The sequence below is a fragment of the Nanorana parkeri genome, unplaced genomic scaffold, assembly GCF_000935625.1.
Source record: "Nanorana parkeri isolate BGI_ZX_2015 unplaced genomic scaffold, ASM93562v1 scaffold97, whole genome shotgun sequence".
NCBI classification, from domain to species: domain Eukaryota; kingdom Metazoa; phylum Chordata; class Amphibia; order Anura; family Dicroglossidae; genus Nanorana; species Nanorana parkeri.
Genome location: NW_017306365.1, coordinates 2,134,127 through 2,160,215, shown reverse-complemented (window position 1 = coordinate 2,160,215; position 26,089 = coordinate 2,134,127). Strand labels below are relative to the sequence as shown.

The 26,089-nt window shown below is 43.4% G+C and overlaps 1 long non-coding RNA gene across 1 annotated transcript; it reads right to left on the bottom strand.

Annotated features, from left to right (window-relative positions):
- Window positions 1-8,663: 8,663 nt before the first annotated feature.
- On the bottom strand, window positions 8,664-20,711 carry LOC108784045. The gene is made up of 3 exons (XR_001941048.1): window positions 20,701-20,711; window positions 19,433-19,439; window positions 8,664-8,736 (listed from the first exon to the last, which is right to left on the bottom strand). It is a non-coding gene; the product is annotated as an uncharacterized LOC108784045 (long non-coding RNA).
- Window positions 20,712-26,089: the final 5,378 nt, after the last annotated feature.

Here is a 26,089-nt window from a genome sequence, read left to right as displayed (position 1 = left end):
TATTTTTATTTATATATTTATTTTTATTGGATATTTGTATTTTTTACTTTACTTTTAGGTGTTTCCAGGAAATATTAGGGGTCTAAACCGCTATAAAAATCGGCAGAAAAATTTAGCCCAAAGTGCCATTTTCGGACGATATGTTTCGGCGGCCGATATATCGGTGCATCCCTAGTTTAGATGTGTGTTAACATGAAAAATGAATTGCACAAAAGCCAAGTTGCCTTTATGTTCATGTTCGAACACCCCCTGTTGTATGATTCAAAACATCCTCCACACAGACTTTTGTCTATGTAAGGTAATTTTTAGGTATTAACTACCTATTTTTTGCAATTTACATTGTATTTTATATCACTGTTAGACCATGATCTTTACACGTGGGGGATGCAATAGGTGCAGTGGTAACATCTGAAGGTGGTTGAAAACTTCAAAACTGTTTAAGGGGAACAGCTCTAGGAGCACCTAAGAAGATTTCACCACAGAGTCCACCAGAGGGTATAAGAAGACAAAATGTTACTTGCCCCATCAGACTACACCTATAAGTTATAACAGAGAGTCCCCTTTTGTGTAGAGTGGCCCTTTATATACATGTACTCATCCGTCCTTTTATCTTGAAGACTGCACTGACCATGTCATCATTATGTTTATTTGTATAATCATGCCGTTTGTTGAATGAGAAAATGGAGATCATTTACTGCAGTAGTCATTTCCTGTGTAGGAGATTGCCATCATCATTAACTGTAATATGCCTTATTATGACGTCCAACATGTAAGTATCCTTAAAAAGTAGTCACACTCAAATGTTTATGTTAACCCTAGCCCCTACTGTGAATACTTTAAAAAGAAAGAAAAATATATGAAACTCTTTTGCCTATAACATGAGTTTTCACAACAGCAACAACACAATACTGGAAATATATTCCTCTAATTTAAGCAGCATTATTACACGTTCAGTCTGTATATTTCGATGTTTAGCATCATGTTTAGGACTAACTGAGCACCTACATGTGCGTGTGAAAGCTTTCCAGCAGAAGGAAAATGTCCTTACAAGACAGACACGTATGTTTACTCTTCTCATACCAGAGAACATACCAGGATACATGCAGGAAAGGGAGCATGCAGCATCCAAGGTGCATATTAAAATGCAGAGAGATATTAATTAGCACTGCAACTTATGCAACATGCTCAAAACATGTTACAAGTCATGCCTAAATCCATGACAGTTGGAAGTATTAAGTAAGGCAGATCAAAGAACATTCACGATGTGCAAGAACCCATGTCTGTCCTCCTAGTCATTGTTTCTACAATACAGCCCTATCCCTCAGACATGTAATATATTGTACAAGAAACATCTACAAAATAAAATACTAAATAAAATGTCACTATATGTCTAGACATTGACTTTGACCAGAGAAAAGTATTGATTCTCTACTGGATGCTTTTACGCACTGCCCCTGAGAGCACTAAGAGGGTTATTCACAAAGGAGCCAAAGGACCTAACCGTAGATTTGGCTGATCCTTCTGCTAACTTCGTCCACTGAAGGGCTGCTGTACGGGCTCGACCGCACGCAACGAACTCCCACCGCAGAAAGAAGAATCGAACAGATGACATCACCGCTAGCTCCGCCCAACTGTTTACATTTGTCTGGCACCTGTCAGTGTTCCCGCAGGTCCTGGACAAATCAAAACAAATGGGTGGAGGCAGCTGTGATGTCACAGCTGCCTCCACCCATTTGTCGTCATTTAATGACAACCCAGTGTCCTCAAATAACCTGAGGACGCTGGACTGTCATTGAATGACAACAACAGGGCAGAGCTCCCCGGCTGAGCCGCAGTCATAGCTGAGCCGAAGCATATGCCTTCAGCTCCTGTACGGGCAGTACAGCAGCCCTTCGGCGGACGAAGTGAGCCGAAGGATCAGCTGAAGCTATGGTTAGGTCATTTGGCTCCTTTGTGAATAACCCTCTTAGTGCTCTCAGCGGCTGCGCGTAAAAGCGCTTATAATTCCTAGCAGACCTAAAGGGCCTGATATGACTTTAGGGGAAACACCACGCACTTTTGTTTTGTAAAAAAGTTGGGGTCCCTCCTAACTTTCCTACCAGACCTAAAGGGAGGCTGTTTTTTTATTTTTCTCTCTTTTAAAAAAATGTTTAATTCATTTTCTTAATATTTTTTTTTATTATTATTTATCTTTTTTTTTCTTCATTTGTTAAAATTTTTCTTATTCTGCTTGCTACCTCGGAAGTTACTTGGTGACGTGGGAGCATGGAGCCGGTCTCCCGGGCCAATCTGGAGGCTGGGCACCGTGTAATGACTCGCTGACTAGCTTCCTGATTGGTCGGGAAGCTGGCCAATCAGGAATCCAGGTGGCGAGTCATTAACCCCCCCCGGCTTCCTGATTGGCCTAGAAAGCCAGCTCCATGCTTCCTCGTCAGCTTCCCTGCTAATCGGGAAGCCAGGTGTCGAGTCATTACACGCCGCCCAGCTTCCCAGCTAATCAGAAAGCCAGGTGGCGAGTCATTACACGCCGTCTGGCTTCCTCAATGGGACTTCTGATATTGGTATTCGGTATCGGTGAGTACCGGAAAAAATATATCGGTGTCACGATGCCGAGCACGGGTGTCCCAACACCACAATGCAGGTACCTATACAGGTGAGCCGAATATGTGACCACACTGCAAATACCACAACAATCTTTAGTTTTAATAGATATAGTAAACCACATAAACACAGGCAGGTCCAAGGCAGAAACAGGATACTGGTAACAGGATATGGCAACAATACTGTGGCACAGGCCTCATAGCAGGGAGAGGTTAAATACCCTCCCAGAGCAGCACCAAGTGGCGACTAATTGCTGGCAGGCACCTGCAGGCAAGCACTGGAACTGCAGGATCAGGTTCCAGCTCCACAGTGCCCCCCGGAGGTGCTCTGGTCCCTGACAATCGATACTCGTACGTGATACTGAAAAACGGTATCGGTGCATACCTACTCATAAGCACAGGTCCCAAGACCTATCAAAATAAGCAAAGCTCATAGACAAACACACTACCCATCTATATACAAACTGCATAGCGCCTGTAGCCCTCTAATATGGTCTCAATTCATAGGTCCAGCAAAATGTGCAGCACACACCATGGACAGCAAATGTTGCAAATAAAGCTGTATGTGGTCACTTTACTTGCCAGTGAATAACCAGGTGATACATAACATTAAAGTGAAGGGCAGACTATGAAAATGGAGGTGGACTTTCTGACTGCATGTCTATTTTTGGAACTGCAGTTGGTAAACAGTTGGTATAGTAAACAACGAGAACAACATGAATGGAGCAAAAGGCTGGGGCTAGATATGAGATTAAAATAGCCTGTTAGCAAAAGCTGTAACCCCTTGCTGAACACTAACTCAGCTTAAATGTCTGTATTGTAAATGAGGTAGTTGTTAGCAAGGAGTTAAATCTCTTGCTAACAAGCGATTCAAATCTCAGCTTGATGGTTAATACATCAGAATATCTCCCACCAGGAACTGCTACTTTCTTAATGAGGCTAAGTTAATGAAGCTTGTCCATTCCTCGAACTCTTATATCTAGTAAAAAGACATTAAGTTAATGTATTTTGATGCACATTCTCTATTGCGTCTGCTCCCCCTCCTTTTTCTTCATCAGCCACCATGGTAACAAATGACTCTGGCAGTGTCAGCACTCTGACCAGATGTGCCATATTTATTTCTGATACCATGTAGTATTTGAAATACAGTCCTGGGGGAATAAAAGGTGTGAAAATATCTGGAACCATTTAAGATTTCTATATTGCAAATATTTGTAGTAAAAGTATTTGTAAAAATATGCTACTTATGACTTTCTAAGACATAAACTGTATTATACATGGGATTAGTGTACAAAGCAGCCATTCAGATATACATTACATCTGACACAACACAGATTTTAAATCAATATTTCTATTTCTTTATTGCAGTGATACAACTACACCACTGCACCCTTCCACTTTTTAGGTGTCTGGAAATCACATTAATATTTCCCTTTCAAAATAGAAAAAGAGATTGAGAACATAGAGTCCTCAATCTCTTTTTCTGCAGCCCCTGTTATAAATGAACAGGAATCCTCTATACTGAGTGTTCCTGTTCATTTAGAACATGTGGAGATAGTGTGTTTACTATAACCACAATCATGAATGAACAGGAGGTGATGTAAATCACTTCCCATTCATTCATAATTGAGGATACAGTAACCATACTATGTTCTCAATTATCTACAAACACTCAGCAATCACTGATTACTGAGTGCTTGTACCTCGCTCTCCATCCTGACACCTGTCGCAGGAGGCTGAGCGAGGTGGTGCTGGAGGAGAGCTCAGCCTCCTGTGACAGCAATGGCTGTCTCCACCCACACCGCTCACCCAACCTGTGACAGGAGGCTGAGCGGTGTGGGAGAAGAGACGCCGGCCGCTCACAGTGCTCTCCTCCCGCAGCACTCGGCCTCCTGTGACAGTTTTTCTTCTCCCCACTGGGACACAGAGCAGTGCCCAGAGGGGAGGAGAGAAAGAACCGATGTGCTGCTATATCGGCAGAAAAATTGCACTTTTGGCATTTAGACCAAAGTGCCATTTTCGGACGATATGTTTCGGCGGCCGATATATCGGTGCATCCCTAGTTTAGATGAGTTAACATGAAAAATAAATTGCACAAAATCCAAGTTGCCTTTATGTTCATGTTCGAACACCCCCTGTTGTATGATTCAAAACATCCTCCACACAGACTTTTGTCTATGTAAGGTAATTTTTAGCTAATAACTACCTATTTTTTGCAAATGTTATTATAATTTTACATCACTCTATTTTCAAAATCACCGGTGGTTTTGACTGCCAGCTCATCCCTTGGTGCATCCATGCCTATACTTCTACACCAACTTTAATCATAAAGTCATTCATAGACTCAGTAATAACGAGTGAAACATGTCAAAGAGAGGAGCTCAGGTGGACAGTGAGTGTGCACTCTACTAAAGTTTTAAAGATGCCGTTAAAGTTGAGGTGTGGACATCCAGAGATATTCCTCAACCTGCAGTGTACCTTTCAGCGACATTTCTTACTCTATAGGGTCCACATCCCCTCCAGAGATAGTACTTACCCTGCAGTATCCACACACCATCCAGAGATATTCCTCACCCAGTAGATTTTATATCACCTCCTGGGACATTACTTACCTTACAGTGTCTACATCCCCTCTAGAGACATTCTTTAACCAGTAATGTACATATCCAGAGACATTAATTAATTTGCAATGTTATCCCGGAGACACTGCAAGAATGCGAAAATGCTTATTTAACATAATAACAATGTAATTGGTTTAGCTCCTCCCCGCCTCACGCTTGCCACTGCCAGACCTGCCCACGCCGCACCTCCTCCCCGCCTCACGCTTGCTGCTGCCAGACCCGCCCGCATCCACGCTCCACACGCTGCCCCTCCTCCCCGCCTCACGCTTGCTGCTGCCAGACCCGCCCGCATCCACGCTCCACACGCTGCCCCTCCTCCCCGCCTCACGCTTGCTGCTGCCAGACCCGCCCGCATCCACGCTCCACACGCTGCCCCTCCTCCCCGCCTCACGCTTGCTGCTGCCAGACCCGCCCGCATCCACGCTCCACACGCTGCCCCTCCTCCCCGCCTCACGCTTGCTGCTGCCAGACCCGCCCGCATCCACGCTCCACACGCTGCCCCTCCTCCCCGCCTCACGCTTGCTGCTGCCAGACCCGCCCGCATCCACGCTCCACACGCTGCCCCTCCTCCCCGCCTCACGCTTGCTGCTGCCAGACCCGCCCGCATCCACGCTCCACACGCTGCCCCTCCTCCCCGCCTCACGCTTGCTGCTGCCAGACCCGCCCGCATCCACGCTCCACACGCTGCCCCTCCTCCCCGCCTCACGCTTGCTGCTGCCAGACCCGCCCGCATCCACGCTCCACACGCTGCCCCTCCTCCCCGCCTCACGCTTGCTGCTGCCAGACCCGCCCGCATCCACGCTCCACACGCTGCCCCTCCTCCCCGCCTCACGCTTGCTGCTGCCAGACCCGCCCGCATCCACGCTCCACACGCTGCCCCTCCTCCCCGCCTCACGCTTGCTGCTGCCAGACCCGCCCGCATCCACGCTCCACACGCTGCCCCTCCTCCCCGCCTCACGCTTGCTGCTGCCAGACCCGCCCGCATCCACGCTCCACACGCTGCCCCTCCTCCCCGCCTCACGCTTGCTGCTGCCAGACCCGCCCGCATCCACGCTCCACACGCTGCCCCTCCTCCCCGCCTCACGCTTGCCACTGCCAGACCTGCCCCCGCCCCCCCCCCCCACATGGGGCTCTATAATGTATTGCTGAGATTTGTAGTCCTCTATAGCCGTTTCCATTCTGCATTGATTGCTGTATAATTTAACACTTTCCATTTCACTATATTGCACACCACACTTTTTTTTTCTTATTTCCACTGCTCCAAGCTTGCTCCTGTGATGGACTACAATCTCAATTTTTGAGTCATCTATAGCTGATGCTGTTCTGCATTGCTGTATAATGTTATTGCTGGGAATTATAGTTCTCTATAGCTGTTGGTAGTCATTATTGCTGGGATTTATAGTTCGCTATAGCTGATGGTATTCTGCATTGTTGTGTAATGTATTGCTTGGAATTGTAGTTCTCTATAGCCAATGCCATTCTGCAATGCTGTACAATGTATTTCTGAGTTAGTAGCTGAACTAGCAGAGTCGCAGCAGTCATGCACGCGCACAGCCCTGATGTGGCATCCCTTCACTACCAGTGTGCTTTACATTTCCTAAACCGATAAATACATTCACACTACTGTTACATTGATGGCAAAAGTGGCAGACAGGGGCGGGGAGAATGCGGGGAAGAGGCAGAGTGGGAGGGGGGCCAAGTTGCCGCACCATGGGCCTGTTGTACTTGCCCCCTGGGCTAAAAGTTGCCAGTCAGCCCCTGGTTATGTGACCTGTCAAAGCCACCTCTCCTCCAATCACCAAGCTGTCCCTACTGCGACACAACATGCTCCATAACTACAGAATAAAAAAAAAGTATGAGAACACATTTAGAGATACTTTACATTGTGTGTTAACAGTTGATTGCAGTCCATGTTCAGGCTGCATTCTTCCAGAGTCAAATGTTAATGAGTCCATTGGGTCTGATCAGCCCAGTGGTGTAATTACTGCCATAGCGACCCACGATCTATGGAGGGTCTGGAGGGTCACTTTCAGGTGGGCTGTGTGGGGTCTATGGTGGGCTCTGCAGGGTCTCATGTGGTCTTTGCAGGGTCACTCTCAGGTGGACTGTGTGGGGTTTCAGATGGGCTCTGCAGGGTCTCTGGTATGTGCTGGGTCTCAGGTGGGCTGTGCGTGGTCTATGGCGGGCTCTGCGGGGTCTCAGGTGGGCTCTGCGGGGTGTCAGGTGAGCTGTGCAGGGTCTATGGTTGGCTCTGCAGCAGTGAGCTACAGCGTGATCTCTTCTTTGGCTCTATCGCACCTGGATCCGCCTACAGTGTCACACGGGGAATGGGCTATATGAGCTGGTCATTAAGCAAGAGGTTCCTTGATGAGCAACCCTGCAAGTGAAAGTGTAATCAGTGGGCTAGGCAATCTCTTTTGACTAGAGCAACCTTTATCAAACTTTTTACGCCAGAGAAACCCTTAAATCATTTACAGGTCTCGGGGCACCTGAACTAAAATAAATTGCTCAGGAGTCATTATGAAAATGACCCTTGCACTGGTCAGAATGCCACCCTTACACACAGCAGAAAAGGTAATTTGTGTCATGATGCTGGCTCTGCCAAGCATTATTAGACCAAGAACTATGCAGGCACCATAAGGCAGGAAGTCAATCTGACATAGCACAAGACACAACTACCAACCTCTGAATGTGTGCAACATCTACAGTCTGCTAGTTCACCATGTGCAGATGACTCAAATAAAATGACCTAGGTGCAGTGACTTTACATGCTTAAAGCTAGGTCTGTCTGTCTAGTGTCTACCCATGTGTCTCTCCACTGTCTGCAGGGACTGAACCTGTCACTTGACATTGTCCCTGGCAGATGAAAAATGTGCATTGCGTCTGCCGACTGTCAGGTCAGACAGCACATCCCAGAGTTCAGAGAGAATAGACGAACAGAAGGGATCAGATCTCCCGCCAGCTTTTGCAAGTCATAAGGCTTTGATCCTGAATCTTTGAAGCAGAAACATATTGATCTTCGTCTGTACTACAACAGACCAAAGTGACCTAATGACAGTAGCATGTTTAATAGGTTAAAAGAAAAATTTTCTCCCGCGCCATCACTAGCTTAAGTCTTCTAGAACATGCAAATATGTCACTGGCAGCAAGTGGCCTAAAGCCATTATGTATTTAATCTTCATAGATGCAAAACTATAAGGAAGAACAGCCCTATGTGGTTAAATGGAAACATCTTATAGAAATTCAGTTAGAATTCACAAAACACAAATTTAGATAAGCTGTTAAAAACAGCAGTTTCATTTATGCCTCCAGGGGTAACACAAGAGAATTTATCTCAAGCGACTGAGACAATCAGACACTGTGAAACTGCCTGTTCACAATCTTCTTTAGAATGTACACTAAGGTGCAAATTCGAAGTTCGGTACACCTTCTCAGCACACCTCCAGGGCTGTCTTTACCACAGGGCAAAAGAGGCAACTGCCCTGGGCCCCATAATTTACAGGGGCCCACAACAGCTGTTCCTTGCCCGGAGCAGCAGCTAGGAGAGGAGCGGCACGGACAATGGGGAGATCAAAGATCTCCATCACCGGCTAGCCCATTCTCCTGACGGGTGATCTCCCCTGCAGGCATGGCCACCCAGCTGGCAGTATACTTTGTTTCAAGTTTATCCCTTCCTTCTTGTTACCGTAGTTTACCTAAGCTGATTCGGCTCTGTCTAATTACTATAGTACTGCACAACTGGCGGCATACAACGGTGCGGTGGGTATGGCCACTGATCACAACCCCCCCTTCCCTTCAGGTGAACATAGTTGGAACAACAAGCGCAGGAGTAGCACCCTGTGGATGATCGCGCTACAGCGCCATGGTTAATGGAATCACCATGTTACAGAGAACTGCAGAACTCTAGGTAGTTTACTGCTGGTTACTGTTGGTCATCTGCTGCCTCCATCAGCCAATTGATGATGATGATAAATGCTGAAAGGGGTCTGTACAAATCAGCATCATGAAGAATGGAAACACAAACTCAATACCAAGACACAGTGTACCAGCGATAAATAGTGTAGCAGTCTGGCACAGTGTAGCAGTCTGGCACAGAAGATCTCTGTCACCGGCCAGCCCATTCTCTATTAGGAGGGCTGACAGGGGAGATCTCCCAGGCAGGGCCGCTTGTCTGACAGCATGCAGGGGGAGGGGAAGGAGTGGGAATGCACCCTGCCCAATTCCCTGCCCCCCACCAGTCCAGTGCATGTGGCCACTGATCATCCCTGCACGTGGCTGCTGACCATCTACCCCTGGTTTGTTGGGCAGCAGCCATCAACCCCCCTCCCCTATGCATCTGGTATGCACAACCACCATCACATGGGATGGGTAACATTCAAATATGTCTAAAAAAGCCAACAAAGTTCAGAGGTTGCATGAAGAAGTGTCAGGGGGGCATAGAATAGTGATGGAGATTCAGTACCCGAGGGCCGCCTTAAAATTTAATGCATTAGGGAATAGAATGGATTTTGTTTGTGGCAATGGTATAATAAGTAACGATTAGCATGGATTTATGAAGGACCGTTCTTGCCAGACAAACCTACTAACATTCTATGAGGAGGTGAGTAAAAACCTGGATGGAGGAAAGCCAGTGGACATAGTTTACCTGGATTTTGCAAAAGCTTTTGACATGGTACCACATAAATGCTTAATACACAAGCTGCAATCTATGGGCATAGATGAAATGGTGAGTACATGGATAGAGAACTGGCTACAGGTACGTGTCTATAGAGTATCAGTACATGGCTCTTTTTCTAATTGGTTAGGGGCTTAACTAACAGCGGTGCAGCTGGTGAAGCCAGCCCAGGGCTCAAGGCTAGGGGGGCCCACTGACAGCGGAGGAGGTGGAGGAGGTCGGGACCCAGCAGCGCTGGTCCGGCAGTGGAGGAGGCCGGGCCCCAGCAGCATCGGTCCGGCAGCGAAAGAGGCCAGGACCCAGCAGCGCTGGTCCGGTATGTCCGGCGGCCGTGCTAGAGGAGGCCAGGGTCCAGCTGCGGCAGGTAAGAGGAGCTGCATGTGCAGGGAAAGGGACACCGACCAGCCCACCTGAGACCCTGCAGAGCCATCCCAGATGGGCTGTGCAGGATCTATGGTGGACTCTGCAGAGTCACTCTCAGGTGGGCTGTGTGGGGTCTTAAGTGGGCTCTGCATTACTAAGTCCTGAGTCCAGTGCGTTACTAAGTCCTTAGTCCAGTGTGTTACTAAGTCCTGAGTCCAGTGCATTACTAAGTCCAGAGTCCAGTGCGTTACTAAGTCCTTAGTCCAGTGCATTACTAAGTCCTTAGTCCAGTGTGTTACTAAGTCCTGAGTCCAGTGCATTACTTTACATTTTTCAGTATTAGACCTCATCTGCCACATAGCTGGCCACTCCCATATTTTATCCAGGTCCTCCTGTAATGTTACAATGTCTAATCCTGTGCCTATTACACTCCCAAATTTAGTATCATCTGCAAACATAGATACATGACTATATGCTAATTTTAAATTTGTTCACTTTAGAAGTAAGGCGATTAAGAGGGTTCATGATTTTGATGTACAAAATGTTTAATGGTGATACTAATATCAGTAATAAACTGTTTACTGTAAACTCCATTAAGAAGACTAGAGGCCACCACCTAAAATTGGTGGAGAAAAGAGTTAACCACAAAGGGCGTAGGGGCTTCTTTTCAGTTAGAGCGGTTACATTTTGAAACTCTCTTTCACAAGTAGTGGTATCAGCTGAGAGTATTGAATCATTCAAAAATCATTTCGATACCTTCCTCAGAGACCATAACATACAGGGGTACAGGCACTCTTACTGACTGGAAAACATGCAGACTCATATTGTATATACAGTATATACACACACACGCTCATAAAGGTTGAACTCGATGGACCTGTGTCTTTATTCAACCTCAAATACTATGTAACTATGAATTAGGAACTCAGTCCTTCCACTCTAGTTAGAACAGCCAAGCAATCTTTGGTTCCTTGCATAATTGAGCTGCCTAAGCTAGGAAGCATCAATTTATAGTGTATCATGGTATCCATTAGGGCCTGCTTTTAACACAAATGCCTGAACAAATGTCTTGTTTAGTAATGACATCTGATCTTATTGTGATACTAAGGCTAACCAGTTGACTGGAGTAGGAAGGCTATGGTACAAGACAGCCAAGGGACAGGTAGTATAAATCTAGCCTTGAGTTTACATCTGACGAAAAGTTAATTTCTTAATATATTATCTCTCATTAATAGACTATAATAGACTATAGACTTAATAACTTTATAAGAAAATGTGTAAAACAATGTACAGTATGCACCCCCAAAAGTCTTACCTCTTTGTTGCCTTTCCACAATTCCAAGCATGTCAAAAAGGAATGAACAGGGTGATTCGGTCTGCGTGTACTTTTGTTTTCCAGCACTGACCTCTACCATCTCTTCTAGATTTTATTACCTTCCTGACTTGGATTGTAAGCACTTACCTTCAGTTTCAAATTATATTTATCATAACACCTCTCGGTTAAATAACACTTATTTACATATATATGAACCGTGCAAGGATTTGGAGGGCTAGATTAATTTAATAAATAAACAGAAAGTCTTTGGCTCCACCTAGTGATGAAAATGCTTTATACAGTCCAGGAGTATGACGCAGAAACTCATTTTGCATAGGGAACTATAATCTACTTCATCCATTAATGGCTGTTCATTACATAACTCCTTAAACCACCTGAGGATCACAGTCCTCTTATAAAGAGGTGAGTTCAAAATGTTATGATGAAATCATGATTTCAGTGGTTTTGTGCAATGTAAAAAAAGCTTATCGTAATTTTGATACTGCTTATCAGGATTTCACCAAACGTTCAGTTTTTATGGCTTAAATCTTACATACGCTTCATACCTGACAAACTTTGCAGATCCATTATGGCAAATATTGCTCTCCAACCTTGCTGAAGGGGCCACAAAGAAGTGTATTGTTAAACAGTCTGTAGTGTGGATCATGTGTAAATAGCAAAATAGAAGAGAACGCTAAGGATGGGTTTATAAAGTTTAAAAAAAAACAGCAAATTTTCGAAAAAAGGATTTATTCTGAATTTTTTACAATCACCTTTACATCTCCAGTGCTTTGATCTTCATACAGGTCCTGCAGTAGGTGTCATTCTTGGGGCGGCTAAACCCAGGACTCATTTTGCCTGATGAAGGGGATCTTGTGAGACCCCGAAACATTGCTTTTTGATGCATTGTGCTATGTTTCATGCGTCAATAAATAGACGCCATTGATTCATTACTTGGAGTGCCGGTGTCTATGTTATCCTGTGATTATAGACGGTTGCCATTCGTTGACTGCCGCAGCACCCGTCTTTTATAAGGAACAGCGGTTTTGACTGCGATGGGTTCATGGACTGTAAACCCAGGACAGGGCACCCAAAAGAGAACACAATGAGGGGAATTTATCAAAACTGGAGCAGAAGAATCTGGAGCAGTTGCCTATGGCAACCAATCAGGTTCTCTCTTCAGTTTGTTCAGGTAAGATTTGAAAATGAAAGGTGGATGCTGATTGGTTGCCATGCACAGCTGCTCTGGATTATGTCTGCTCCAGTTTTGATAAATCCCCCCATATGTGTCCTATGTACACTTGTAACCTCGTGATGAAGAGTGAGGAGAAATCTGGCCAAGAAACATCGAGGAGGGGATCCCTGCCTAGGATTCCCTGTGACATTACAGGCACTAACACCATCATATCATAGGATACATACTGAATGAAATAATGGGTAGGGCAGAAAATTGTTTCATATAGGGAAGAGTACAACTTTTCTGAGTGCAGCTCTTAATGTACGCCCGATGTTAAAGGCCATTTGTGCGGGTATCAGCATGACATTTTGGAAAGGGGGGGGTCATAGGAAATTACTCTCTCCTAGCAGTTTACATCCCTTTTCTCTGTAGCATCTGTGAAAACAGGATATCTGAGCCTCCACATATGGGAGAGATTAGGGGCTTCTTCAGAATTCTCTCTTAACAGTGTCTTCACTTAGAAGGGCTTTGAACATGCAGGTGGAACTCCCGTCTAAGAACACCTTGTCCCCTTACTTGAAGCTTGCAATAACGCAGGTCCAGTCTTTGAATGCTTTCAAACTTTTAACACAGAACTTGAATGGAGAAAACAACCTGAGAAGGTGAAATACCCAAAGCTCTTCCTGGCCTCCTACAGCTTATAGCACATAGCTGCCACTGGAGCAACTTTTCCACAAAACAAGAGGTTCTCGTGCTGCTATATTGCAGCATAGGACACTTGCTCCAAATACACTGCCTTCCTCTACAGGCACACAGCCTGTTCCTTTAGGCACACAGCTAACAATAGAGCTAGAACCAGGTTCCAGCCTTGGGACCTCCTAACAGGTACACAGACTGCTCACTAAGGGACCTCTCTACAACAGAAGGACCTGTACCCTGAAGGGTGAGTGCTAACAAGGACCTCTCCCAAAGGACTGGCCAGCTAACAAGACAGACAGAACTCCCTGAACTGCACACTGGTAATTATCACAGAACACAAGGTTTTCTGTGATTGAATGAGGGGAGATTGTGACATCCACCCCTCCTCCATTCACAGAACTCCTTGAATTCTGTGAAAAGGATAACAGATGTTTTCTGAATGTAGGAGGTGCAATACAAGTGACCCCTTGTCTTTCCTTGTATTCAGTGTACTCGAGCCAGGACTGCAAGTTTCAGCACTGGCACCGTTATTGGGATGAATGAAAGATAAACAGTGCTATTCACAACAGGGTGAAGAGTTTGGAGAAGTCAGGAGAAGTGAACAGTCTAGGCCAAAATAGCTGAACTGGAAAGTGAGCTGGATTTGGAGAATTTCTCCAAATCAGCTATTTTGGCCTAGATTGTTCACTTCTCCTGCCTTCTCCAAACTCTTCTCCAAACACTTTTGTTACTACCCTGAAAGCAGGGGCATAACTAGAAATCACAGGGCCCCATAGCAAGATTTTGTATAGGGCCCCCCCAACCTGCACCCCCCTCTGGTGCTTGAACTACAGCATATATTATCATTATTATTATATAATACGATTAAATGCCGTTTGCAATAGATCCGTGTCCCTGAGCTTAGGATACGTGCGTCCAGAGACAGTGATCTATTCAAAACTGCATTTAATCATATCGCGTACATTATGTGTGGAATGGTGCTTACAGATATGGCCGCTGTCACCCAGTCATTAACTTCAGTGTGTACAGCGGCCACATCTAAGTGGGACACCTGATATTCCAGTCACAAGAATATATATGTTTCTGCTGCAGGAATGCCAGAACGTCCTGTGTAACGAGGCCTAATTCTTTAACCGTGCCACCAATAAAGCTGGGAAAATGGAATTTGCAATCACACAAGGGGGGTTATAATTGGGTGGGTGCACAGAGTGGCTTGCAGTGTGGGTGGGTGGCAGTTATTCCAAAGTACATTTTGTTTTTGTAGACTTTCCTGAAAACTTTTTTATTATAAATAAATGTTGTATACATTGCAGTTTAAAATTTTTTTTTATAAATAACACTAGAAATCTCCATCAAATCTCCATCAAAGCGAAATTCAGATAACATTAAAGTATAATTAAATTCTGAACCTTTTTTTTTATATTTAATCCAGATCAAACAAATATAATTTGCCCAGCAAAGTATTTGTTTACATTTTTGCTCAGGTACAGTAACCATTTTTCTGAACAGCTGGCTCTGACTCTCTTAGCTCAGCTTCCCTGAACTTCCTATTTCAGTACAAGATCACAAGTGACAAAGTAGCTGTCCGTCTACTAGTTTGGAGAAGAGAGGAGGAAGGAGGGGGGGGGGAAGGAGGGAAGTGCCTTGCTGTGGCTGTGTATATGTGTAAAGACACAGCTCACTAGCACATACAACCTCTGCTTTTAACCTTAGTGGGTAGACAGGTTTTTTTGCATGCTGGCTGGTGAGTGTGCTGGGAAACTTTTTTCTGTTTTACTGTTTGAAGCCCTTCCGTGTGCACCTTGCTGTAAAGCTGGTAACGAATTGATGAGTGCGTTTGTCATTTGTTTTGCTTGACTGATTTGGTTCAGTGACGCATGGGGGTCTCAGCTGCCGTTGTGATGTGGGGGGTCCCTTGTGCATACCTGTGCCTTGGGCTTCCTCCTGACAAACCCGCACCCAATTTAATCTTCTGCCCCATGTGCTCCAAGATGGAGACTCTCATAGTTTAGAGTTATATGGAGATGCTTGGCGTGGCTGTGCGGCTTTCATATTTTCTGCAGAAGACGTGTATCCAAAGCTCTGCTTTTAACATTGGTGGTTAGACAGGTTTTTTTGCATGCTGGCTGGTGAGTGTGCCTGGAAACTTTTTTCTGCTTTACCACACAATATCGCGCAAATGTTTGCATTGGGCTGAGTGCAATCGTGCGACATCCGCTGCAAAAAAGGGTCCTGCACGCGCGACGCGCACAGCTCCATTGACGTGCATTTGAGAGCAATATCACGTGGCAAATATGTGCGATATCGCGCTGCAAATATGCACGATATCGCGTGTAAATCCGCACGATAAAACGCTCAGTGTGAATGGGGCCTAAAACAGGTTGCTCAGGAGACCAGCTGATTCTGCAGGAAGCTACAACTTTTAAACATCAAGGAGCAGCATCCATTGTAAGTGATTTTATCAGCTTTTAAGATAGTTTAAAAACCTTTTGATTTTAAAGTAGACCTTCACACTCAAAAATAAAATTTTACAAATGCATCCCTCTATGTATGATGAATAATAACATAGACATGTCAGGTGTAAAATGCTGTGATTAATAAATACTTACACTTGCAGAGCATTCACTTCCTGCTTTGAATGTGCAAAATTACTTCAGTTTGCCAAAGCAATGCACACTGGGAATGCCTTGTCATCAGCAGAGCATTGCTTTGAAATCATCTGTAATCTCACAAGCTCTCAGGGAAAGCTATTTTCCTCCCCTGACATGATGTGCATGGTCACATGTCTAGTCACATATGCCAGAAATCCAGGAAATAAATGGAGCTAGTAATCTGCCCCTAGTTAACATGACCACTGCCAGAAGAATGGGGAAGACAAGAAAAATAAGGTATGCAAAGAATACAAAGCCGGCAATTCTCTAGAAGTATGTGTTTGTAGATTGTCATTACTAAACATTTCTAAAGGTGTGTTTGTTGTTATTTTATAGATATGGGTAAAAGGTCCACTTTAATATCACTTTAAGTAAAATTGCTTAATTTCACAAATCCTTTGTAAATGTCCTGCCATTGTAATGATTATATGGTTATGTTACATTTGCATTTTTCATCTCTTTTATCCATTTTTTATCAAAATTAAAAGACAGGAAGCACTACTTCTAATCATTAAAAGGCTGTGTGTTGTCATAAGGTTAGATAAATATTTATTGATAAAGAAAAAGCAGAAGCATCATTGATTTCTTAAAGAGTACAACTTTATTAGTAAATGCTTTGTTTAAAGAGAATCTAAAGTGGTAAATAATCTGATCTGTGTGAAAAGTTGTGTTATAAACCCGACGTTTATGTATCATATATAAATTCAAATTTACATTAATCGGGTAATCCTACTTCACCATTACATGATGTACATAATGTTCAGTGGTGAAGGCAACATCAGCAATACACTTTTTAGAGTAAACTCCATAACAAAGACCAGCCACCACCTGATATTGGTGGAGAAAAGATTTAACCACAAAGGGCGTAGGGGATTCTTTTCAGTTAGAGCGGTTACATTCTGGAACTTGCTGCCACAAGCAGTGATATCAGCAGAGAGTATTGCATCTCTCAAAAAGCATTTAGATACCTTCCTCAGAGACCATAACATACAGGGGTGCTCTTAAAAAGTAGATCACACAGGGACTCGTGAACACACATTCACATGCACAGTCACACACAGACACTTAAAGGTTGAACTTGATGGACCTGTGTCTTTATTCCACCTCAGCTACTATGTACAGTAACAATGTAACGATGTACGGGCTTTTTGTGCTTTTTGTACTTGGTGTAACAGATTAGATATGCTTTATTGCTCCTTTCTAAAACCTACCAGTCCTATCAAACTAATTGAAAACAGCAGACTCTCTATACGCATCTCAACATTTTTTTTATAGTTCATTGGTAGTGCAGTATTACAAAATATATTAAAGCAAGCATATAAAATGTGAAGGTTACATAAAAAGAGAGAATTAAAAGTTATGAATGAAAATATTTCTCCAATGAAAACACACTATAGAGACTCTTTAACAATTCACGCAGGTAGATTGATTGTAGTATAGCTATCTGAGGTGCTCTTGGTTGCATACTCAAAGACCAAGAGAAATCTAATTAAAATGTATCAAAACCCAAAACATAAAATTGTAATCTATTGAATTTTACCAGCCCTCAGATGTGGTGCCTGCAATAGTTTTATATTTTCAGGCTTTCCCGCTTTATTTTTACCTGGTGATTCTGCTAGTAACACTTGATGTCCTAGGGTGACAACACTCACTCGCCATACTGTATCTATGGAGGAGCTATAATCCTCCGTATATACCACCTCACCCAAATATAACAGAGGGTAAGGTGTTTTGTAGCTTTCTGTGTTAACCTGTGCAGGAATATAACACTACTTCAGATAACATTGCGGGTGCACAAGACACAGGACAGCAATGGATTTCTGGCAGGATCAACAGGTTTGTTTTGCACTTATCAAACATGCAGTATACAACAAAACGCTTTCAATGTCATATTTAACAGACTAAATAGGAGTAAATAAGAGACGTTCATCGTTAGGGCTTACAAACATTTTATGATGATTTTATGATGAATAAATCTGGAGGGTATACGGCAAGCACATGTAGTCACTCGCACTCCATGATATTAAAGTCAATGCTGTTTATTGACTGAGATAACACATATCTCCTTCGAGACCATGCGGTCCCGTCCTCAGGCAAACGTAGCTTCTAGTCAATCACCGTTCGGGAATTCTGTTCATAAACATAGCAGAAAATAGAATGTTTAAATGACAATAGTCCATTTTGTGCCATTCTAGATTGACTTTGGTAAGTTAGGTAAACACTGTAATATTTTCTTCGTTTTAACCTGCGGGCTGAAAGAAGAAAATATAACAGATTCTTCCATTCATGCTAAATAGTGTGAATGAATGAATCCCCTGCTGTCTCAACTGCCGCTGTCAGAATTCCCGAATGGTGATTAACTACAAAGATTTTCCATCCGGCTCCTTCGATCTTCTGATTGAGGGATGTCAGACAGAAGGGTGCCGGCAGCGGCACTCACAGCGCAAATTTCGGACGGTTCATCAAGAACCAGCCGAAATTTGCATAGTGTATACTCTACTTTAGTTGTGACTATCCCTAGGCTTTGTGACTGGGGCTTGCTTCTCTGCTGCTACCCCACCAGATTAGGTCTCCATCCATCCCGGAACTTCAAGAATTTGACAATGTTAAGTCCATTCATGCCCAAGCAGCTCTTCATCATCTCTACGTTAAGGTCATACACTAGTTGGCCATCCACCTGAGATGCTTCAAAAGCTTCCGTGTATTGGCTCATATTGAGAAACGTCAGACATTCACACACCTGTTTCACAGTCAGATTGTGAAGGTCCTTTGGGACGTCATGAATTGATTTAAAGGAACTTACTGATGGAGATTCTGTTTTCACTGTATTTCGGGTCTGAAACAATTGCAGAATGTCTTTTGTGACATTGTGAACTGGTTTCAAGGAACTTACTGATGGAGATCCTGTTGTCACTGTATTTTGGGTCTGACGCAATTGCTGAAGGTCTTTTGGGACATCAAGAACTGGTTTCAAGGAACTTACTGATGGAGATCCTGTTGTCACTGTATTTTGGGTCTGACGCAATTGCTGAAGGTCTTTTGGGACATCAAGAACTGGTTTCAAGGAACTTACTGATGGAGATCCTGTTGTCACTGTATTTTGGGTCTGACGCAATTGCTGAAGGTCTTTTGGGACATCAAGAACTGGTTTCAAGGAACTTACTGATGGAGATCCTGTTGTCACTGTATTTTGGGTCTGACGCAATTGCTGAAGGTCTTTTGGGACATCATGAACTGCTTTCAAGGAACTTACTGATGGAGATTCTGTTTTCAGTGTATTTGGGGTCTGCTGCAAATGCTTCAGTTCTGACACTAAATGAAATTCATACACATTGGAGCTTCTGGTTTTTTTCTGAGGTGTCTTATCCTCCTTGGTGAGTTCACTGATGTCAATATATATTGGCTCAATGGTGCTGTAGCTGGGCTCTTGAGGATTGACTTCTTTTTTATCTAGCATTAAAATCTCTGCAGAGAAAGAGTGAGATGACACGGTAATTAAATGTATAGTTAATGTCCCTGTCTTTATTATCTACTAAGAAGCCATGCCATGATAAATATATAGAACAATAATAACCATTTAATGCAGAATTTCAGCTAATAATACTAATAATAACAGGATAAAATTCAAAGTAAAGGATAAAATAACAAAACCAGCTTGTTGCATTATTCACCCTTAATGTAGATATTTCACCTGTAGTACTTGCTTTCTGCCAGTAGATGTCCCCAGTCTGATGTCCAGCATCATTCAACACACTTCCTCTAAACCCAGGTTGTCCTGGACCCGCCCCAGTCTGTGACTGGACAGTGAACAGAGAAGCAGGAAAGTGATGGTCTCACCTCCCCGTCAGTCTGCTCTCTCCTCTATCAGAAAGCTTCTTGTCAGCACATAAACTGATTGGCTCCTCTCTGCTGAATAGGGAGTGTAAATTGCTGGTGCCAGGCGAAATTCAGGTACTTACACAACTTGCATTTAAAAAAACAACCTTCACTGGTGTATGAACCAATGCTGAATTGGTATGTAAGTTGGAACAGGTAAATTTTTTAAGTGTAACTCCAGCCCAACATTTTTTTTTGTTTTGGATAGCATAGGGAAGGGTTAACCCCGTGTAAAGTTAGTTTTGCTGTGTGTGCCCCTGTTCACAAAATTAAAAAAAATTACATGTTTTTGCCTGAGGAAGGGGATCCTGCGTGACCCCGAAACATTGCTTTAGTGTGACATGCTGCACCCATGTCAATAAACAGACTATTTGAATTGTAATTGGAGTGCCGGTATCCCTGTCTCTACCTGTACAGAAGATTTCACCTCACTTTGTGTCCCTGTGACAATTGGATTTTGAAAATTTTGGGTTGTCGTGGAAACAAGGATTGTTGATAAAGCTTCAGTGGAGACAACTTTTTCCAATTATCACTTTTAAAGGAGTGCATTTCCATTCCTAGGGGTAGATTTCCTGTCACTTCCTGTTTTCTCAAGGACAGGAAGTGAGATTAAATCTTTCTAATGAGGATACAGACAGTAGTAAAAACCTCACAGTGACCCAGATACCCCTTTATGTTCTTGACTTTTTGCTTAACCTGTCAGTCACTGCATGCAGCATACACGCTGTATGCAGCTTTTGACATGTTCCACTATTAGCGTAGCAGGAAAGCTGGGGTCTCAGGTTGGCTCCGCAGGATCTGTGGTGGGCTCTGCAGGGTCTATGGTGGGATGTGAAGGATCTGTGGTGGGCTCTGTAGGGTCTCGGGGGGGCTGTGCAAGATCTATGGTGGGCTCTGCAGGCTGCTGAGACCCTGCAGAGCCCACCATAGACCCCACCTTAGACCCTGTGGTCTGCAGGGTCTCAGAGGGGCTTTGCAGGATCTGTGACGGGCTCTGCAGGTTGCAGAACCCCCTTCAGACTTTGCAGAGCCCACCACAGATAGAAGTAGATAGAAGAGGTTTGGCCGGGAAGGCTGTACTGCACCCGCGGCAATTAAACACTAATCCAGAACATTTTCTAAATTGCCCCTCTCACCGGACCACTGGTGCTGCGGGCACTTCCGGACCCCGACCGGACTCCCATCTGACGCCCGACTGGCGCTTCGGTACACGGCTTCTTCAGCCGCCCGACAGGACTTGCGGGGATCCATCCCGCCCCCTTCTCCTACTGCTGCTCCTCCCCTCTGCCTCCGCCTCATCCTCCTCGTTTAGGCAGCCGAGGCTGCCGAGATCTGAGCAGTCATTGTAAAGTATTCTTAAGTCGGGTATACACAGTACGAATTTTGGCCAGTTCCTGTTAAACTGGACAAAATTTGCACATTGGGTGTCGCTGCCGGCACCCTTCTGAAGGTAATCCCTCGATCAGCAGATGGAAGGAGCAGGTTGGAAATTCTCAGTGGAACGGTGCTTGCAGCCAATCAGCTCCAAGCTCCATTCGGGTATCCTGACCGGACACAATAGAAACAGTAGGGGATTCCTCGATCAACACTCTTAAGCAAGGAAACGGTTATATTTCAAACAGTTCAACCTGCGAGCGGAATGAAGAAAATATACGTGTGTATACCTGGCTTTACTCTTCCTACTGCAGAAAGAAATGCACATTTTTGATGCATTCCAGTGAACTTTTTTTATTATTGGTTTTGCTTGGGTTTCAAGCGCATTCCCGTGCGTTCTGGTGCATTTACATGCATTTTTGTGCACAAAAATGCAGCATGCTGGACTTTTTAAAAAAAGCTCTGAAACTGAATGCAATGATGTGAACTAGCCTCATTTAAAACCATTGGAATTCCTGGCATTTTTGGTGCAGATATAAAAAAACTCACCGGTTTGGAGGTGGTGTGAACAGGCCCTTAAAGAGGAAGTAAACCCAACTAGCGCTTACTCCAAAAAATCTGAACTGCATATTTATAGGCTCAATAACTATGCTGTAATGCCCAGTTTTTAATTCTGAAACCAACTTCTGTGTTCTCCTCCAATTTTTTTTTGTATCTCGAGATAATACGATCTGGTATAAGGTATAAAGGATTACAGCACTGCTCACAGCAATGTAGCACATACTGCGCATGCGCCAGTGATGTGATTGAGAAAACAAAGAAAGGGAATTGATTTGAATGACCTGACAGCTATCAATGGACACTATTTCAGATCGGAAAACGTTTTACTTATGAGTTTACTTCCTCTTTAACACACGTTTCAATGCACTTTTTATTAAAGATCAACACACATCATAATGCACATCAAATGCACGTTGACATGCTTCTTAATGCAAGCACTGACATGTGTTTTGGTGTGTTTTCATTGACTTTAATGGACAACACATCAAAGGATAATGCGTAGGTGTGAATTGAAACAGCTGGATAGAAACAAAATAATTGAATAATATTTTCAAAGTAACATTTTTGTTGTGACAGAATAGCTAGTTTGCTAAGAAGCTTGTCTGTCTATTTTTGATACATCATATTTCCACAAGCTAGACACAAGAGATGGTACATGATGCACCTTCTCTATTGCTGCCTGTACTTGTATGTTTAACCAGCAATGAACTTACCCTCAAAAGTGACATTTGCAGTACTGCCGTAACTGTTGACTTGTTGGGTAAATAAGCCGCATAACCAGTTCCATTTTTCTACATTTCCGTTCCCAAGTCCAAATGCCACCACCAATTTTAGCTCTGTCATGTACATTGGAATGATTATAGGATCTTCTACATATAATCTACCTTTATAAGAAAATGGGGAAAAAAACCCTCAATTATTATGCTTTCAAACTAATTTAGTTACATAGTAGTGGTGCTTACACAGCAGGGGGGTCAATGGAAACATTTAAGGACGTATTGGTACAATAAACTCTTTCCAATGTTTAGAGCCGGCATGGGACAATGTAGCTGTTAACACCGTGTGATAGCAATAAAGTTAAGTGCATTAAAAATAGTGAAAAAGTTAAAAAAATTAAAGTGACATATATAAAATGTTTTTAAAGCTCTCCACCCCAACGTACACGCACATACAAACATGTGTCGGGTGCTCCTACGTGCAAAAACTACAATTGCACCACACATATTACATATCGGTGTTAATGTTGGAGTGAGCACAACAATTCAAAGGCCATTACTAACTGATGGCTCTAAATGGATTAGCTGTAAATGCTTTTAAAGTGTCACAAATAGACAATTTTGGGTACCATAGTTTTTTGCCATTTCACAGGTTTGCAATTTGAAGGTTTGCCGTGTTTGGTATCGATTTGCCTGATGCAACCTCATGTTTTATCATTTACAAAAAAAAATGGCTATTATATGCTGTTTGGTGGCACTAAAATTCATTTTAATGTATTTTTTTCCTAAACATATTGATTTAATATTGATATTGGTCCAGTTGTGAAGTGATTAAGGCCTGGGATTCCCGCTGCAAGAACCTATGTATTCCTGCAGCAGGAATCCCATGTTTCCACTGTTCAAATGTGGGCACTGTACCCATTGAGGTTAATGACAGGGTGACAGTGGCCGCACCACTCAGCCGATGGAATAGAAGATTGTCGCTATCTATATTACATTCGGACTGCCGCTGGCAGATGCAGCCGCTGTCACTCTGTCCTTTACTTCATGGGTACAGTGGCCACATTTGCACCAGGACACCTGAGATTCCCCAGGAATCCATAGGTTCTTGCTGCAGGAATCCCAGAAGTCATGTGTGAATGTAGCCTTAAGAAGAGCTGAAGTCCGGAAGATGTGCCTCAAAAAAGTTAGGCAGAGGGCAAAGGAATAGTTATCAGTATTGCCTTTGGCTTCCGTGACTTACCATTCCTTGCTCTTTATTGTGTCTCTGTTTGGAGGCAGCCATCTTGGTAGAGTCAGGACTTTTGCTTTCTGATGTCACAGCCTCTAGAAACAACTGTGAGTAGCATAGTTGTGCCATTACCAAATCTTCTGAGACTAGTATTCGGAGGCAGCAGAGTCTTAGATCTCACACTGCAGATATACACCTATGAGGCGGTAGGTACAAGATACCAAGTACCTTTTCCAAGTTGCTGTTTAGGCACATTTAACATTTAGAATTTGACCTATAACCTAGCATATCCTCATTTTTTGAGTTCAGTTCAACTTTAACTGTACAGTAAGCAGTGTCATACACCTTGCCTGTGTTGGAGACGGGGCTGTGTAAATTTCAGGATTTGACGTACAGAAATGAAAATCCTTTGGCAGATAAAACCTGTCCATTATATTTATCTTATCTGTATATTCAGCTGTTTGCCCGCAGTTCAGCTTGAAGTGTGACCAAAGTAATTTAGCCCACATAACCGACTAGATAAAGAAAAGATGTGCCCAACAGGTTTCATCATCTGTTGTCAGAGAAAGAGAATGTGACAACAGAAAAAAGCTCTAATCAAATAACAATGATGCCATCCACTATGCATCCATGCATTTTGTAAATACATACTCCAACGGCCTTCTGACATCACTCATCAATGCACACTCAATGTCACCATACACACTTCAATTAGCCCTGCAGCACTGTTAAAGGAAACTTGTCTATCCTACTTTACAATGGCAGCTCTCAAAGCAATACACCATGGAAGTTCTTTGACCTGATAAATAACTTATATATCAGGGGTGGGCAACTCCAGCCCTCCAGCTGTTGTGGAACTACAAGTCCCATGAGGCATTGCAAGACTGAGTTACAGGCATGAGTCTCAGAGGCATCTTGGGATTTGTAGTTAAAGCACCGCCGGAGGGCCGGAGTTGCTCACTCCTGTTATATATAGCCACAACTGACTCATTCTGGGGGCCATTAACTCCTTACTTTCAGTCATCGTAATAAAAAATAAAGTTGTTTTTTTCAGAACTTCCTTCAATACCCAAAAGCCATTCATAATTTTTATACACTCCAATCACTACACATAAATTTTGGGAACCAAGATATTTAGGGATGGGCATTTTTTTTTATATATATACATACATATATATAATGTATGTATGTATTGGATTGAAAACAAAATATACTTTATTTCATTTTTAAAATACTGAGGCCAGTCAGTGACTTTCGCCAATGTCTCAAAGCCCCCATTTCAAGCTTCTGGAATGTATAAAAGGAAGACAAATAAAACCTTCAATCAGGTCCAGTGGAGCTTTGGTATGTAAACAACAGATCCATTTTGCTTCTTCTTTTAGCAATAGCAATACTAAGAATAATCTAATATCCAGATTATATCCAGATTATTATTGATTTCACTTACCTTTGTCAATAGGATGTCCAAATAAAAACATTTCCTCATAAGTATCTTGTAGTGTCAGCTCAGATAGCATTTCATCATTAGATTTTAAATCCCCCTTTTGCTTATATGATAAAACGGTGGATGTTTGGATAGTAACAGGTAGGCTATATTTAGCTAATATCTCTTCAAGGGTCATGGGATGTTGATTCCTCAAAGCTGTAGAAAGGAGTGAAGGAAAACATAGTTGGAAAGAATACAATTTTCAGTGCTTTCTCCATCTTTCTGAGCTATGAGAAACCTGCACTGATAGAAATATGCAGGCAGCCATTTCAAAACTCCTTCTGAAAATGCAAGCTACCTGGCTGTTTTTGGCTTCAGGATTTTTTTTAGTCACTGACTATGAAAAAGAAACATGCAATCACAGTTAAGGCCCAATTCCAGATTTGTTTTCTTTTTACGAGTGTAATCATTCTCCTCTCCTTTAAGAAAAATTATTTTAAAGCATTCTTCACCCTCTATGTACCCCAGTGCTGCCCTTCCCATTCACCTTAATTTTTAGTCATCAGTCCTTTTCCAGGTTAACTGACACCCAGCATCATTCAGCCTACTTCCTGGAAGGCCGGGCTATCACTGACGGACATCACATCAGCCTGAGCTTACAGTACAATGCTGTAGAGCAGGGGTCTCAAAGTACTGGCCCACGAACAAATTCCGCCCCGCGAGCCGGTACTATGTGGCCCGCAGCCAGTTGACAAGTCTGGCACACGGTCACGGACCGCGTGCCCGACTTGCGGGAGCAGCTAC